This window comes from Chinchilla lanigera, unplaced genomic scaffold (assembly GCF_000276665.1).
Source record: "Chinchilla lanigera isolate Chin_1 unplaced genomic scaffold, ChiLan1.0 scaffold00040, whole genome shotgun sequence".
NCBI lineage: Eukaryota > Metazoa > Chordata > Mammalia > Rodentia > Chinchillidae > Chinchilla > Chinchilla lanigera.
The window spans coordinates 5,579,460-5,595,437 of NW_004955441.1; the positions used below are offsets into that span (position 1 = coordinate 5,579,460).

The window sequence follows — 15,978 nt, forward strand, 5'->3', positions numbered from 1 at the left end:
CTTGTAATAGATTAATATACAGCCCTCGACACCATGTTTAAATTACTTCCCTCTAAACACAGTGCTAGGTTTTCCCACAACCAGTTTTCTACAGTGGGAAGGAAAGATATGAATAGGAGAACAAGCCTCAGTTTACCCTGCTCTGCTCATAGTCTAAACCAACCTGACTACTACATCATAACTGGAATGTAAACTTCAGAAATACCCCAGAGGAGCATTGAGGTGAATTCATACCTCAATTTCTCATTAGGGGAGAAGAAAGGATATTGCCAATGAAATATTCTGTGACTTTATCTAACAGAACATTTATTATACAGTATTGGGCTATAAGGCTATTGAATGTAATGCTGTCCTGTCATGAATGGTTCTATATATTTTTTCTGTTTACTCTTATGTGACAGAATCCTGATGGGTAATGGCTGTGTCTTATAGTTCTATTGTACCTCCATGAGTCCCCTTGAGAAGCATTTGTTGAAAGCCAATCATGCATGAGTGAATGAAAGAGGTGTCTCTGAGGTCTACATGACTGTCAAATCCACAGCCACCTTGTGCCCAGGAACGTATTTCCAGGTTGCCAATTTTAACAACACATAATTCTGTTACCCTAAGTTACCCTGACCATGGCTGTATGAACCAGGGACCAGCTCCCAACCTAGAGACAGCCTTTTAGGCTTGGTCAACATCAGAGGAGTTGGTTTAGCAGGACATTGTCCCTAAAGGGAATTCCACACTGGGTGGTAAACAAAAGACTGATTTATTTCTCTAGGGCAGTTGGAATGACAGATATAGATTGTCTTGGTTGCATCAGGGGAAAGAGTTGTTAAGTCATGGACTCATGTGTCTGAGGGAATGGTCTCTAATGTTGCTGTTAAGTTACTGACTTACTACTAACTGACCAGCACTAATATTGTTTGTTAAAGAATGTTTCAGTGGCCATGAGGTTTAGCAGGGCCATTTCTGGGAGAGTTTTGCCAGTTCTTTTCTCTTCCCTGTATTATTGTGATGAATAACCTTTGTTAGAATTAATTGGAAAGTATACATTTCTTACATCCTAAAAGAACTAACTGATACACTAGCAGTGTGCCCACTATTTGGAAGATGAAGATAAGTTTGTGTTCTCTATTCAAAGAGATGGACTTTTGGGCCGGGTGTGGTGGCATACACCCATAATCCCAGCTCAAGAGGATGAGGCAGGAGGATTGCTGCAAGTTCAAGTCCAGCCTGGACTATAAAGTGAAACCCTGTCTCAAGAAAAAGAGAGAGATGGACTTTTAAATAGAAATGTTAACAACTGGAGTGTTTCCTTTCCCCTGACTATGGAAAATTACCCCAAACACAGTGATTTGAAACAGCATAAATTTATTCTCTGAAAGTTCTAAAAGCCAAAAATTTCAAATCAGCTTCACTGGGTTAAAGTCAAGTTTTCAAAAGTTCTACTTTCTTTTGGAAGCTCAAGGATAGATTTCCATTTCCTGTCTTTTCCACATTCAGCTTACTATCTGACACAAGTCCTGTGAATGATATAAACACAGAGGGCCAAGTGGACCAGGTTAGAGGAGGCCACACACATAGGAAGGTTCTTGGCACAGGCTTTTTGATAATAAACGTGTTCCCTTTCCTCATACTCTCTAATTTGTCCATCATCCTAGAATTGCAGGAGAGCTGTGAGTGTAAAGACACTGCCAAACGGGTCTCTTAGGTGCCATCTCACAGTTTCCATCCTATTCAGATGAAAGCCATCAAGCTCACTCCTTTCTCAAAATAGGACTTGAGAATGGATCTATGCCCCACTTCCCCAAAACAAGAGAACACAATGCTACAAGCTAGGAGTTGTAAATGGGAGGAGGATTGCTCTTCTTAGAAGTTATAGAGGTTGGGCTGGACAGAGGCATGAAGTGGGGTCTCTTAAACAGCCAGATATGGAGGTTTCTGACAGTGAGAGGACTGTGATCTGAGCTGGCATGGAATGTGTATCAGAGAAAAACTCCATCATCTATCAGATATAGAGGATGGAATTTGAAGAACATAATTAGCTAACCATTGAAAACATTCCAGCCACCCAAAAAATTGATGTGGGGGTTCTGTCAGGAAAGGAGGCTTCATTAACTGGAGGGTGGGGAAGTTAATTAAGAAGTAAGTGTGTTTATAAGAAAGACGCTCAGAGAAGGTGGTAGTGTTGTCCTTGTCATGAAATGTGTTCATGATGTAAAAGTACTCCCTTGGCACTTAGGACAAAGGTGGATTTTCATTAATAGTCATTCATTTACTCACTGCAAAATAGAAATGTGTTAGTCAGCTTTGAATCACAGTGAGATAAACAATTTATAAGGAGGAAAATGGTATTACGGCTCATGATTTCAGAAGTTGCAGTCCATGGTTTCTCGGCCCTGTTGCTTTGGGCCTGTAGCAGCAGCAGTGTGGGATAGAGAAAGCCTGTTCACCTCACAGAGGCTGGGAAGCAAAGGCACTCAAGAAAGGGCCATGGTCCCGATACAGCCTTCAGAAGCATACCCCACTCACCTAACTTCCTCCCACTAGGCCCTGTCTCTGAAAGGTTTCATTACCTCCCAACAGCGCCAGGGGCTAATGACCAGGATTTTAACACATGGGCTTTGGATTTAAGATCCAAACCATAGCTCTTTATATGTTGACCTGGACATTTGTCTCTCTTTTTATTAGTTCATATTTGTACATAATGTAAGCTGTACATAATGCTTACATTCATCATGGGGAGGGGTGGTACATGTATATAGCACATCTTAATTATTTTTACTACTGCTTTCCCTCCTACTCTTCCTTCCTCCCTCCATCTCTAGTTCCTGTTTCCATTCGTAGAGGATCTTTCTCCCTGTTTTGTAACATCTATTGTTTATTTTGCTCTTTAAATATTTATACTTTGACTTTCTCATATAAGAGAAATCATGTGATAATTGTGCTACATCATTGGTCATGAGAGAAATGTAAATTAAAACAACACTGAGATTTCATCCTACTTCAGAAAGAATGATATTATCAAGAAATCAGGTAAGGGGGCCGGGGATTTAGCTCAGTGGCAAAGAGCCTGCCTGGCAAGTGCAAGGTCGTGAGTTTGATTCCTGGTACCGGAAAAAAAAAACAAAACAAACAAACAAAAAAGAAATCAGGTAATAACAAATGCCGGTGAGCCTGCACAGGAATAAGAACTCTTCTGCACTGGTAAGTGTGTAAACTAATACAATCACTATGGAAATGAGTATGGAAATTCTTCAGAAAAATAAAAAAAGAGACTTCATTTGACCCAGATATTCCCCTTCTTCCTAAACGAGTTAAAGACATCACACTACAGTGATACGTGCATACCCACGTTTATAGCAGCACAAGTAATACTAGCTAAATCTTGGAAGTGGTTTTTACATTGTCAACAGATAAATGGATAAAGAAAATGTGCTATATACAGCGACCCCTCACCTATCGCAGGAGTTATGCTCCAGAGACCCTCGCGATAGGTGAAAATCCACGAGGTAGCAGCGTTACATTTATTTTATTATTTATATATATATATTAAGGCTTTATAAACCCTTCCCACACTCCTATAAAGCCTTCCCTCACTCCTGTGCGCCTTCCTGGAGACACCCTTCTTCCCAAAGCCTTAGCTTCCAGCTGGGGCGGTGCCTGGGGACCCCAGGTGAATTGGTTATGGGGGCAGAAGGGGAGGATGGGCAGGTGGGGATGGAGGGAGGGAGCGGGCTGGGGAGCAGGGCACGCAGGACCCAGCGTGGAGCAACAGCTGAGCCAAGCCCAGCGCCTGCACTGCTCATGTAGCGGGTGGGGCCGTGGCGAAGCTGCGGCGAATCCGCGCACCCTCTCCACCTATAAGCAGCCACTCAGGCTCAGGCTGGCGGTAGTGGCATACTGCATTTCCACTGTGTACAGTAGGGTATTCATCCGCTGATGAAATACATACTGTAGAGTATTTTATTTCGATTTAATATTCCTTCAATATGTTTGAATTAACATTTTTTACATTGTTTTAAATTTTTTAGGCAAAAATAATTAAAATCATGAATATTATATAATACCTATATACCCCAAATCCCACGATATAGTGAAAACTCCATGATACAGAATTAGATATTTTTTTAAACCCTCAATACAGTGAAGCTGCAATAAGTGAACTGCAATATAGTGAGGGACGACTGTACATACATAATATAGCACTACTCAGCCATACAGAAGGATAAATTTGAGCTATCTGTAGGCAAATGGATGCACCTTGAGACCATAATATTAAGTAAGATTAATTGGATATTCTGCCTCCTGCCCTTGGCTCTATCCGATTTCATCTGGCTGGTTCTCACTCCCACGTTATAACTTGCTCTGAAGCCAAATCAAACTACTCACAGCTGTTCTTGTGCTCCTGATACTGTCAAGCATCCTGTGACCTTGTTCAGGTAGCTCATTCTGCCTGAGGCATCCTCCTCTCTTCCTACTTCTCCCCACTTTTCCTCTGATTCCTCTCTCAGTGCTTGAAGAGTTGGAATCCAAAATATGATACCTGAAGAACCTTTCCTGGATCCTTCTCCTCCATCTCTCCACATTACCAAGGAGTTGCTTCTGTACATATGGCTTTAGCGCAACGATAAAACCTCAAAGAAATTTATGGGGAGAAGAAACTTTAAAACACCACAAGCCAGTTGGTAAGATGAAAAGTAAAAGCCTCAGTAATGCAAAAGGGTGAAATGGGGATTAAATTGCCAGGGCAGACACTGTTGAGTCTTACAGTGACAGCTTCCTTCCAAGCCAAACATTCTCTTAAGAGTAGGAAAATTTATTGGAGAAAAGGAAAGGGGAACAGGAATGAGGGAGTGGAGAATAGGAATAGCTTCTGAGAGATAGGAAGAGTCCCAAATGGATTGCCATAAATGAAACATTTTTAATTCCCAGTTGAATGCATTTTTTATAATATATTCCCAGGTCTGAGAAAACTGTATCTCTGAGATGACCCTAATTATACTATAAAGTACTCAGAGTTCTTGCCAAGGAAAAGTGCACTCACAAGAGTGATCACACTCATCCTGAACATCAAAGGATGACATTAGTCACAGCCAGGTCACCCTTGTTCCCAGAATCCAGAAGGCCATGGACAGTATGGCAAAAACAGCAGCCAACACCAGTGCTTCCACTGGGCATGATGAAATGATTTCAGATTAGAGTGAAGGAGGAACACTTAAACGGCTTCATCCATGGAGATCATGGATTGGTATTTCCTGGTTTCTTTGTAATTTTTCAGATGGGTGCTATCAAAAATATCCTGTAACAGACAACTATCATTTGTGGCCATCTAGTATTTCTGTACTCCAACTTTATCATTTTTATTAGTAACAGCTTCATTAACATGTAATTCATATACCATACAACTGACCCATTTAAAATGTGTAGGGCAATAGCTTTTAGTATATGAAGTAATTTTGCAACGATTATCACAATCAGTGTAAGAGCATTTTCATCTCCCCAACAAATAGCTTCTGACCCATTAGCCATCATTTCTCCAAATACCCACCATCGTCCAGCTCCAGGCAATTTTTAATCTATTTATCATCTATCTCTCTTTATCTGTGTATTATTTGACTGTTACAGGCTGAACCATGTCTCCTTGAAATTCCTGTGTTGCAATCATAAATCCCAGAACCTCACATATAATCATACTTGGAGACAAGGTCTTCAAAGAGGTTATTAAGTGAAAATAAGGTCCAAAGGTGGACTGTAATCCAGTATGAATGGTGTCCTTACAGAAGAGAAAATTTGGACAATTACAGAGAGAAGGTCATTGACGATACAGGGAGAAGATGGGCAATTACTAGCCAAGGAGAGAGGTCTCAGATGAGAGCAACTTTGCTGATGCCTTGATTTTAAATTTCCAGCCCAAATAACAGTAAATAAGTTTCTGTTGTTTAAGCCATACACCCTGTCTATAGTACTGTCATGGTAGCCCTAGAAAACCCATACACAGAGATTTCAAAAAAATGAAATCATACAATATCTAGCCCCTTGTGACTGGCTTCTTTCAGCTAGCACAATGTCATCAAGGTTCATCTATATTGTAGCATGTTTCAGTATTTCAGTTCTGTTTATGACCAAATAATATTCCAATGTATAAACCTATTTTGTTTTACCATTAATAAGTTGATGGACATTTTTATTATTTTTACTTTTTGTTTATTTTTAACAATGCTATTGTGAGCCCTCCTGTAAAAGATTTTGGGTAGACTTATGCCTGGATTCTCTTGGATATATATTTAGGAGTAAACTTCCAGTCAACTGCATGCTTAACCTTTTGCAGAACTGTCAAATGGCCTTCCAAAGGGGCTGTATCATGTTACATTTCTAACAGCAATTTTTAAAGATTCCATTTTTTTCATATCCTTATCAGCATGTGCTATTTATGCCTTTTTTAAAAACCAAAACCATCCTAGTGAGTTCATAATATTTCCATGTAGTTTTGATTTGCATTTCCCTGAGGGGATATTGAGCACCTTTTACATGTTTATTAGCCATTCTTTAGAGAAATATCTATTCTGAATCTGTATCCATTTTTAGTTCAGTTATTTGTCTTTTCTTTGCTGAGTTGTCAAATTTCTTTACATGGAAGAAATATAAGTCTCTTATTTATATGATTTGCAAAGCTTTCTTCTGTTTGTGGGTTGTCTTCACTTTCTTGGTAATGTTATTTGAAGCACAAAGCTTTAATTTTTATAAAATACTCCTTATCTTTTGCTGATAGCCCACATTGTAAGTTGAATTTTACCAAAGTAGAAGTTAGAAAGAACTCTTGCACAGCTGGAGTCCCTTGTAGGTAGGGCTAACTGGATCCCACTAATTAGAACAACTTGTGAGAGTCTTGTTGTTATGATTTGGGGCTTATTTGGCAAGGGAGAACAATATAATACAAGACATATATTTTGTAAGGTTACTTATAATAGTCACCCAAAGAATGATATATAAGAGTGTGCAGGAAATTTGTCCATACACTATAGACCAGGAATCCAGCTGAAGGCCTTGATCCTACACTAGTGTCCTACATGAGTCCAGCTGAAGACCTAGAGCCCAAAACAATGCCTCCCATGAATCCAACTGGAGGCCCAGAGCCCATAACAATATCTCATGCAGGCCTGTTTCACAGATCTGCACTGGGAAGGCCCAAAGGTGGAATCTAGAATATCTGTCAGCAGGATGAAGGACCTGTGCTAGCAGGCTGAGGGATCTGCCCTGGAGCCAGGAAGTGATGCTCAGAAGAACCAGAGCTCCCCCAAAAGGTACCACAGCCATCCTTGGCAACAGTGAGGTCCCGACCTCCTCCAATGATCAAGATGGCCGAGTTCCCATCAAGGAAGCCAATGCAGCAAGCATCTTCAGAAGACTGGCAGTGCACCATCTTCCCCTCCGGAGCCAGGAAGTAATGCTCAAGGTGAGGACCAAAGCCCCCCCACAGTGAACCAAAGCCATTCTCAGTACCAGCAAGGTCCTGAGCTCCTTGGAGGATGAAAACAGCCATGTTCATCAGGAAAGGCAGCATGACAAGCTCTTCCAAAAGAACCAACAGCTCCTTACAGCTTCTACCAGCTCCCAACAGCCATTCTCAGCTCCCAACAGCCTCTCTATCCCTCTCCAGTTCTGCCTCTTATGCTGCTGGCAACAATCCCCAGGTGGGCCTCCCACACCCAGCACCATGCTTACTCAGTTCAGCTGGGGGTTATAAGTTGACCACCAGTTATCAATCCACTACACTTGGGTTGGGAAATGAACAAGCTGAGGTACTACCTGTGTGGAGAGAAATCAGTGTGATGGTGGAGGCAACTAGAGCTTCGAGATCAGCACTGGGAGTGCTGCTGGTGTCCATTCTAGTTTTCTTACACATACAAAACAATAGTGACAATGCAGTGTCACCCAAATTATCCTCTGTGGTGTGGCTAAGCATCGTTCCTGGATGGCTTGGAGCCTGCTCTCTGATCCTCACTGAGTTTCTGTGATCTACCTGGTATTCTTGAATAAACTTCTTTTCTGCTTAAACTAACCTGAGTGAATTCTGTTTTGGGCAACACAAAAGCCCAGTCACATCAGAATAAAAGAATCCTGGGATTTTAGGAACTTTTGATCTTATTAGTTCAGCAAAATAAACTACTTTTTGTTTGTAAAAAGAGTGAACTGACTCTTACAGGCTTTCTAGTAGGCCCTATTTTCTTGCAGTTCTTGTTTTTCTTAAAGAAGTCTTATTATAGTCTCAAGATACTCTAGTAAAGACTTTCAAAGAGAATAATTTCCCCCAATAGTAGATTTAAAGCAACGGAATGAACTTGCTTACTTTATCTACACACTTAGCTCATCTCAGGATCGGTGGTCTGAACTTGCAGGTGGTTGCATGGATGAGTTCAGATGGAACGAATCACAGATGTTGGCTATGTGGAGATTAGCCATGGACACTAGTCTTACCGGTTTTGTGCTTAAGATACTTGCACAATAACCAGGAAATGAGAACTCTCTTCCTTCTGAAAAAGAATGAATAACAGATTGGGAAAAGGGAAAAGTTGTAGTACTTCCTTAAGAGTTGCTACACCAACATGACTAGTATTATGGATGAGAGAATTGCTCTTTTGTTGGGTAGGGCCCCATCCAAGTTCCTAAGGCAGTTCTACATGTAGTGTTCTGAGAGTCATGTGTGGTGAATGTACAACTTCTCAGCAGTTTATTTCACTCCACCTACACTGTTTCATATTCACCAGATATTTGCTCAACACTACTTTGACTTGGTGAATTGCACCTTATGTAAAGGAAGCCACGTTACTGAGTGATGGCATGTTCAAAAAAACAAGACATTAAGAAGATTAAGAATTTTCCTTTGGAAGTTCAAGGCCACCAGTGCCTACTCCAAACTTTAAATCTTAGTGATCAAAAGTCCTGCTAGAGGATAAAGCATACCAAAGCCATAGAGAAACGTTAGTTTTGGCAAGATGAGCAAAGAGAAGTGGGAAGAAAGGAAGCAAACAAAATATAGAGAGGAAATTCTACCTTGACTCTTTTCATAGAAGTTTCATTTAAAAACAACAAACAATCAGCCAGCAGGCTTTTCATATCATTGAAAAAATAATTAAAAGAAAAAAAAAAAACACCTCAAAATGAGAGACCTCTGCAGGTCCTTCTTTTTTTTTTTTTGTTTTTAACATGAGAAACTCTGTGATTAGAAAGTTTTATGGAATGTAATTTCTTTGTAAATCAAGGAAAGGGCAAAAGTCATGCTCACAGCCTCAGGACTTGGAATGGCTGGTTGTGTCCTTCTAGATAAGAAATATACAATACACTCCGGAGGACTATATTTTCAGTGAGCATTTCTACAGCTAGTTCCTAGAAGAATCTCTGAATACACAGGGCACCAGAAACCATGAAGATGAAATGTGAGTGTGAGTTCAGTTCTTAGTGTTGTTTCACTGAAATTGTCATTATCTTTAATGATCATTTTTCTCTTCCTTTGAGAGAGGAAGAGGAGGCAGTCTGAGTGTCCTCCATCTTAAAAAAAAAAAAAAAAGAATATACTCACTCTGCATAAACATGGATATTCATTCCATTAGGTCAAACTTTACCCCGAAACATAACAATTTATTGATGAGTTTTAACAATACCAAGTCCAATACTCCAACAAGAATGTTAAGGGGTCATTCAGGAGTTATTTGCCCAACAGAAACAAAAATATAATTCAAATCTCTCCCCCAAGTTGTCAATTTTGATTAACCTTAAAGAATAAAACCGCATTGGTTTACAAAACCATGATGCCATTTACAAAGCTAAATACAGAATAAGGATATTTTTTTCTGTCCCTAGCCACACATGAACCCAATAACGATACACACATGGAATAGAGTAGGAAACCTCTTTCATTTCCAGTTTACTGGTTCCACAATTAGTACTCCAGGTAGGCTGAGTTGTATGCATTCTCCAGGAGAGTTCCTTTTGCTAGCAGAACTCATGTGAGTCAGGTCAACAACTGAAATTATGTTTCATAGTAAAAGCTCCAGAAATCTGTCCTGGACATCAGTTTAAGCCCAACTGTAGTATTTGGCTTGCACCCAAAGAAAAAAGAGGTGCAGCTGCAGCCTCTGCGTGGATGCACCTGGATGTATGGCTCATTACTCTGCTTGCTCCATGCTCCATGGAACTGATCTGAGCATGTTCATTTTCTTTGAGAGAAACCCAACTCCAGGACACACAAATCAATAAGATCCCTGTACTCAGTTTGGCTGCAAAACTAGAGAACAAGGTGAGAAATGATCTTTAAATCAACAGAAAGGAAATCAAGTACGTGTACACATACTCCATAGACAGGTGACTGACCTCACTTTCAGATGGGCTGCCAGCCAAAACTTGTTATAAACCAAGGTGTCAGAGAACACAGAAAGTGATTAGTTGTCATGAACATGATCAAGATTTTCACCCCCAAAAGTGAAGACCAGCACAATTACTGTACATGTGGTCTGAGGGTGTCAATGGCAGCAATTGTCATCTTTTGTTCAGATGTGAGTGGCTGGGTTGGTCATTCAAAAAATGTGTGTGAAGATTGTACATTATAGCACATGAAGAGATGCTGAGATAATGTTACAATTTTAACCATAAAAAGTGAATGAGGCATCCTAAAGTCTACCCTATGGTCTCAGATCTGGGTCTTTACTCTGGAAAATATCTCAAAAGTTTCATAGCAAGTTTAGATGGTACATGTATATATATATATGCATGACACAAGATATGTGGATGTTTGATATGACATCCCAGAGAATTACAGCTGCTAAAAGAAAATTTACCTTCAGAAACAAATGCAAAAATATCCTTACATTCTGTCTGATTTGGTTTCTCAAAGTTGGAGCAATCTCTAGTCTCATGGGTAAAAACGCACTTGTTCTGGGTGCAGTAAAAATATTCTTGTGTAAATAATTTCTAGAATTTGAGGCAATTCCTTCATGTCTGTCTTCATAGACTCAAGCAGAGAAATCTCTATCCACATGCCAATATCTTACTGGAACAGCACTGAGCAGAGATGACTTCTGGTTGCTGTCCTGGGAAAACTCTAGGCACTCACAAAGGACTCGTGATCCTCCGCTCTCGCCTGAAGGTCTCTGGGGGGAACTTTACTGTTTGAAGTATTAAGGCAGAAGAATGTCCCCACTAGAGTAAGATCAGAACTGTTACCATGATAAGTGCCATATGTTCTCCCCACTTAGCATGATATTAACCTTCACAACCAGCCTGAGGAAGAGTGAGTTATTTTCTATATTTTGCAGATGATAAACAGAGATACATGCAGCCAATGACTTACCTGAGGCTGTGTAGCTCAGGTCTCTGATGTGGAGCCCATGCTCTTACACATACAACCCTCTGCAGTGTGTGTGTGTGCGTGTGTGTGTGTTCATGGCTAGACTAGTTCTTTGCAGTTTTTGAAAACTGTAGGAAAGACCAATTCTGTGCAGCTAAAACCTCAGGAAAAAGTAAAGCACAACTCGCTGGGACCTGGTAAGACCTTTCTTCCTTCATGCTGTTGCCGACAGGTGACACGCTGCTGACAATGTGCTCCCGACGCATATATTGTAGGCTCATATTTCTTTTACTTCTGACTGCAGTACAACTCTTGCTCCTTTCTAGCTAACCATCTGTCACCCAAACTCACAGGAACTTTTATTTCTACCCTTGCTCCATGGCAGTAAGAGTACAGATTTTCAAGCTAGTTCTGGGTGAATCTTGGCCCTATGACCTTGAGTTCAAAATGTATTGGAACCAGAGGGCTAGGTCAGCATGAGACAATGTGGTGAAGGCACAGTTCTTTTTCTGTAAGGCTACAGTCCTAATGCAAGGCCAGTACATACTCATGCATGGCTCTTTGATAGACTGAAATCCAGGAGCTGATCATTGTAGCCTCAGGGCAAGCCTACTGAGTATGCAAAGTCCTACAGGAAGAGCATATGGTGGTCACTGTCCCTTGAGATTAGCTGTAGTACCACCCTACACCTTCAGCACTTGTGAGAACTGTTAGAAAAGAGGCTTCTGCTGCCATGCTCTAGGGCAGTGGTTCCAAAGTGGAGCTTGCCTCCAAGGGCCGCACCTTTCTCTGGCATTGCCCCTCTGGCTCCCTTGCCATGAAGGGCTGAACCTCTTCAGCTCCCACACTTTCCCTGGAGCAGCCTGATGCCCTGTGCTGGGGGCCGAGTGAGGGAGGCAGAAAAGCTTGAATAAGAAGGTCCCTGGCCAGCCAGACTTGCACCAAAGGTAATGTCAGAAGCAAAGCAGGCCAGTCCTGAAGAATTCCAGTCACTGAGGAAGACACTGCCCTCACACCTAGAGCTGCCGGGAAATGGAACTAGAAAGCTAGCCCATCCCGGTGGTGTGCTGTACCCAGCCTTCTGTGGCCACTGCTCACTTAGCCCTCGCACTCCACTCTTGTGATGAATGCTCTGAAACAGCACTGAGTGGGAAACTTGAAAGCCTTTCGACCCAGGCACTTTGAATGAAAAGAGGCTGGTCTCTTGAGAAGGACTGAACTTCAATTCTGACAATTTATAGAAAGTGGATTTTCTGAAATTCCACTCGAAGGACCACAAGTTATAAACTATCTCAGCTATTACCACTGCCTTCTAATGTGCTCTGAAACTGGAAATGATTCAAACGATTGTTACTAGGGGCCTGGATAAACACTTTGTGAATTCATACCATGAAATACTCTGTAATAAAAGGAAATGCACTATATTATTATGTATAATAGCATGAATGAATCTCAAAATAGTTGCACTGAGTGAAGAAGTCAGGTGAAAGAAAGGCCATTGTGTATGACACCATTTATATAAAAAATTTTTTTGAGACAAGATCTCACTATGTAGCACAGGCTGGCTGTGAACTCTCTTATGTAGCGCAATTCATGGTGATCCTCCTGTCTCAGCTTCCCAAGTACTGGGATTACAGGCATGGCTTGCACCACCATGCCCAGCAGTACCACTTATATAACATTAAAAAATACAAATTAATTATAGTGGCATGGAAGTAGTTGTCTGAAAATGAGGCTGTGGATCAGGGAGAAGCAGTAGAGGGTGACTATAAAAGGGCACCATGAAACTTTTGGGGGTGATAGACATGTTCATTATTGATTATTAGTGATAATTTCATGGATATATACATATATCAAAATTTACTAAATTATTCATATTGAATATTTGTGGTATGTTGTACCTTCACTAACACTTCAGGAAAGATATTTTTAAAAAGAAATAAGATATGCATATGCTTAGCACTGTGCCTGTCATACAATGTGTGCTTGAAAAAATAGGAGCTATTTTATCATTTTCACACTTGTGCTCACTATCACCTTCTTCAGAAATAACAGAAACTAAAGACACAGATACTCTGATTCTGTGATGTGTCCCAAGTAGATTCTGCCCAACAATCAAGGGAAACTTATATGCTCAACAAAGAGTCTGTACAGAAAGGAACTCAGGAACTGCTATGGGAAGCTCTCCCAGCCAAGAGAGACTTCTTGAAAAACATTTATAATTTCAGTGTTATGGTGGGAAATCTTGAAATATATTTCTGAGACTGCCTAAAATTCTAACAGCACATTTTGACCTAGTTTCTTATCTTGTCTAGACTGAAAGATTGTTCCAGATCAGTCATTTCTGCTCCTGTCATGAAACAAAGCCTCTTGACACTAAAGTACCACCACTGAGGCATACATGGTCACCTCATGGAAGAAGAGTTCTCCAGTTGATTCCTTCATTGGATTCTAGGGCTGGTTTAGAATTGAGATCAAACTTCCTCCATTCTAAGTTTTTCTCCATTGAGCTCAGCAAGCCTTCCATCCCAAGGAATATCCACTCTCTCCCATAAACAGCTTTTTAGTCTTCAAGCCTTTCTTTTATTTTATTTTTAATAGTACATGTTTACAGTACCTAGTGTTTACCTTCCTTGTGTGCAGCTGGTCCATGTCCATGACACATCTTAATTCTCTTTCTTCTTCCTTCCCCTTTTTCCATCCCCTTTCCCTCCCCTCCCTCCTCCTTCCACCTCTTGATCTCCTTCTCGTCTGAGAAAGATCTATTTCCCCACTTCCTATCTTTTTTTATCTATTTTTTATTTTGCTCTTTATTTATAATTTGGGTTTTTCTTATAAGAGGAGCCATGTGATATTTAAGCTTGTGTGTCTGACTTATTGCACTTAACATTTTATCTGCCATAAACATTTAAACCTCAGAAACTCCCCTAGCCCTACTGCCCCTGAACTTATATAAAATAGGAAACTTCTCCTGGAGTAAGCTTAAGAGGCTTCAGGCAGATTCTCTTGAGACTCACAAAAATTCCCACTGCACCCTTAAGCCTAGGCCCATTGATTAGATATTAATTTTTAAAAGCACAATCATGCCTTAGGGGGATACATAATAAACAGGTTTAATTTTTTCCTAGAAAGAAAAGAAGGGAGCAGAGTTATAATGCTACGTAAGTGGGCAAAACAATGGAGAAATTTTTACAGCCTCTGACAGTACTGTGTAGGGTCATTGCTTCACATTTCCTCTCAAAGCCCTTGCATTTGTGACAACCAAACAAGGGAAGGTGCTTCAGCATTTTCTGAAGATCAGCATCTAGCCTTCTACAAATCTACGCTGAATGGCCTGGACAAATAGGAAGATGTGAGCTACTATTTTAACTAGGTGAAAATTTTTTCTGATTTTTCTTGGCTCCTAATTCAGTCTCATGGTTACTGGGCAAACAGATTTTTGGTTGGTTTGATTTTTATTGTTGTTCAACTGAGCCTATGCCTGTCCTCAATGTAATGTTCAATTTAGTGTCATAGAGAAGAATCATAACTGGATTGATCAAAGAAGGTCTAGACATAAAAGCAGAGGACCAATGTGACCAGGAGGCTTGTGCATGAACACACCATATCAGACCAGCCCTAGTACAAAAACTGGTGATTCTATGGCCTCTGATGACAATGTTGTTTGTTCTACCCATCCAGGGATCTGATTCAGGGACTTTACCTACACTTGTGTGTGACACTCGGAACCAGTGTCAGTCAAGACTCTATCAACTTGAACAATGACCCGCCTAAAGGAGGGGCCACACCACACATACCTCTGTCTGGAGATCTTGTGCATTCAGTATCCCCCACAGATACAGAGTCTGTACTCACCTCAGAAACATCACAAAAAAAGCCTGGTGAGAAGGAAGTGGGTTCAAAAGTGTCCCCAAGCCCAAGTAAGCTAGTTGATGAGTCATCTTAGGGAAAAAGAGTAAAGTCTGCAAAACATGACTTTTGTTTTACAAATATTCATTAAGCAATTATTGTACAGCAAGCACTGCAACAAATGTGGGAAAACATCCATAAATTAGAAACAAAAACTTACAATTCAGTGGGAGCTACAGACTTAGCTAACTCAGATATCAGGATACTCACAGGCACACCGTGTGAGTCACAAAGCACGAGACTTTCCCTGAGAGCCACCTTACACTCAGATACGCAGCCACATTTCTGTTCTCTGAGGGCAGCATCCATATTTCTCTGGAATCCTTTTCTCTCTAATACCCTCCTTATTGCAGCACTTAATACCTATTTGTTGGGGATATCTACTGACTGGTCACTCACAGATTCTGCACTAACTTTGTCAAAGACATTTGCCATTTTTTTAAAAAGGGCTCTAGGAAAACAGAAATTTATTTCAAAACGTCATACCTCTGATAGCAAAATTTCTACACAGAGTGATTAAAAATAGTACTTTTAAAATAGTGAATTATTTTAATATTCATTTATATGACTATAGCATCACTTAGTTTTAAAACAGTCATGTGAAGTAGTTAATGGTATCACTTTGGTCACTTGGTAAGTCCTAGTGTTTGACACAAAATCGTGCAGCTGAAAGTAACACAGTAGAAGACATGGCCCAGGTTCTCTGACTCCAAAGCAGAGATCTTTCCGCTGTACCC

At 40.6% G+C, this 15,978-nt stretch overlaps 1 long non-coding RNA gene across 1 annotated transcript in view; it reads right to left on the reverse strand.

Moving 5' to 3' along the window:
* LOC102007596 overlaps positions 1-15,978 on the reverse strand; it is an 89,368-nt gene that overhangs the window by 54,793 nt on the left and 18,597 nt on the right. Inside the window, exon 2 of the long non-coding RNA XR_262050.2 lies at positions 8,339-8,522. This is a non-coding gene — a long non-coding RNA (uncharacterized LOC102007596). The remainder of the gene's footprint in view (positions 1-8,338; positions 8,523-15,978) is intronic.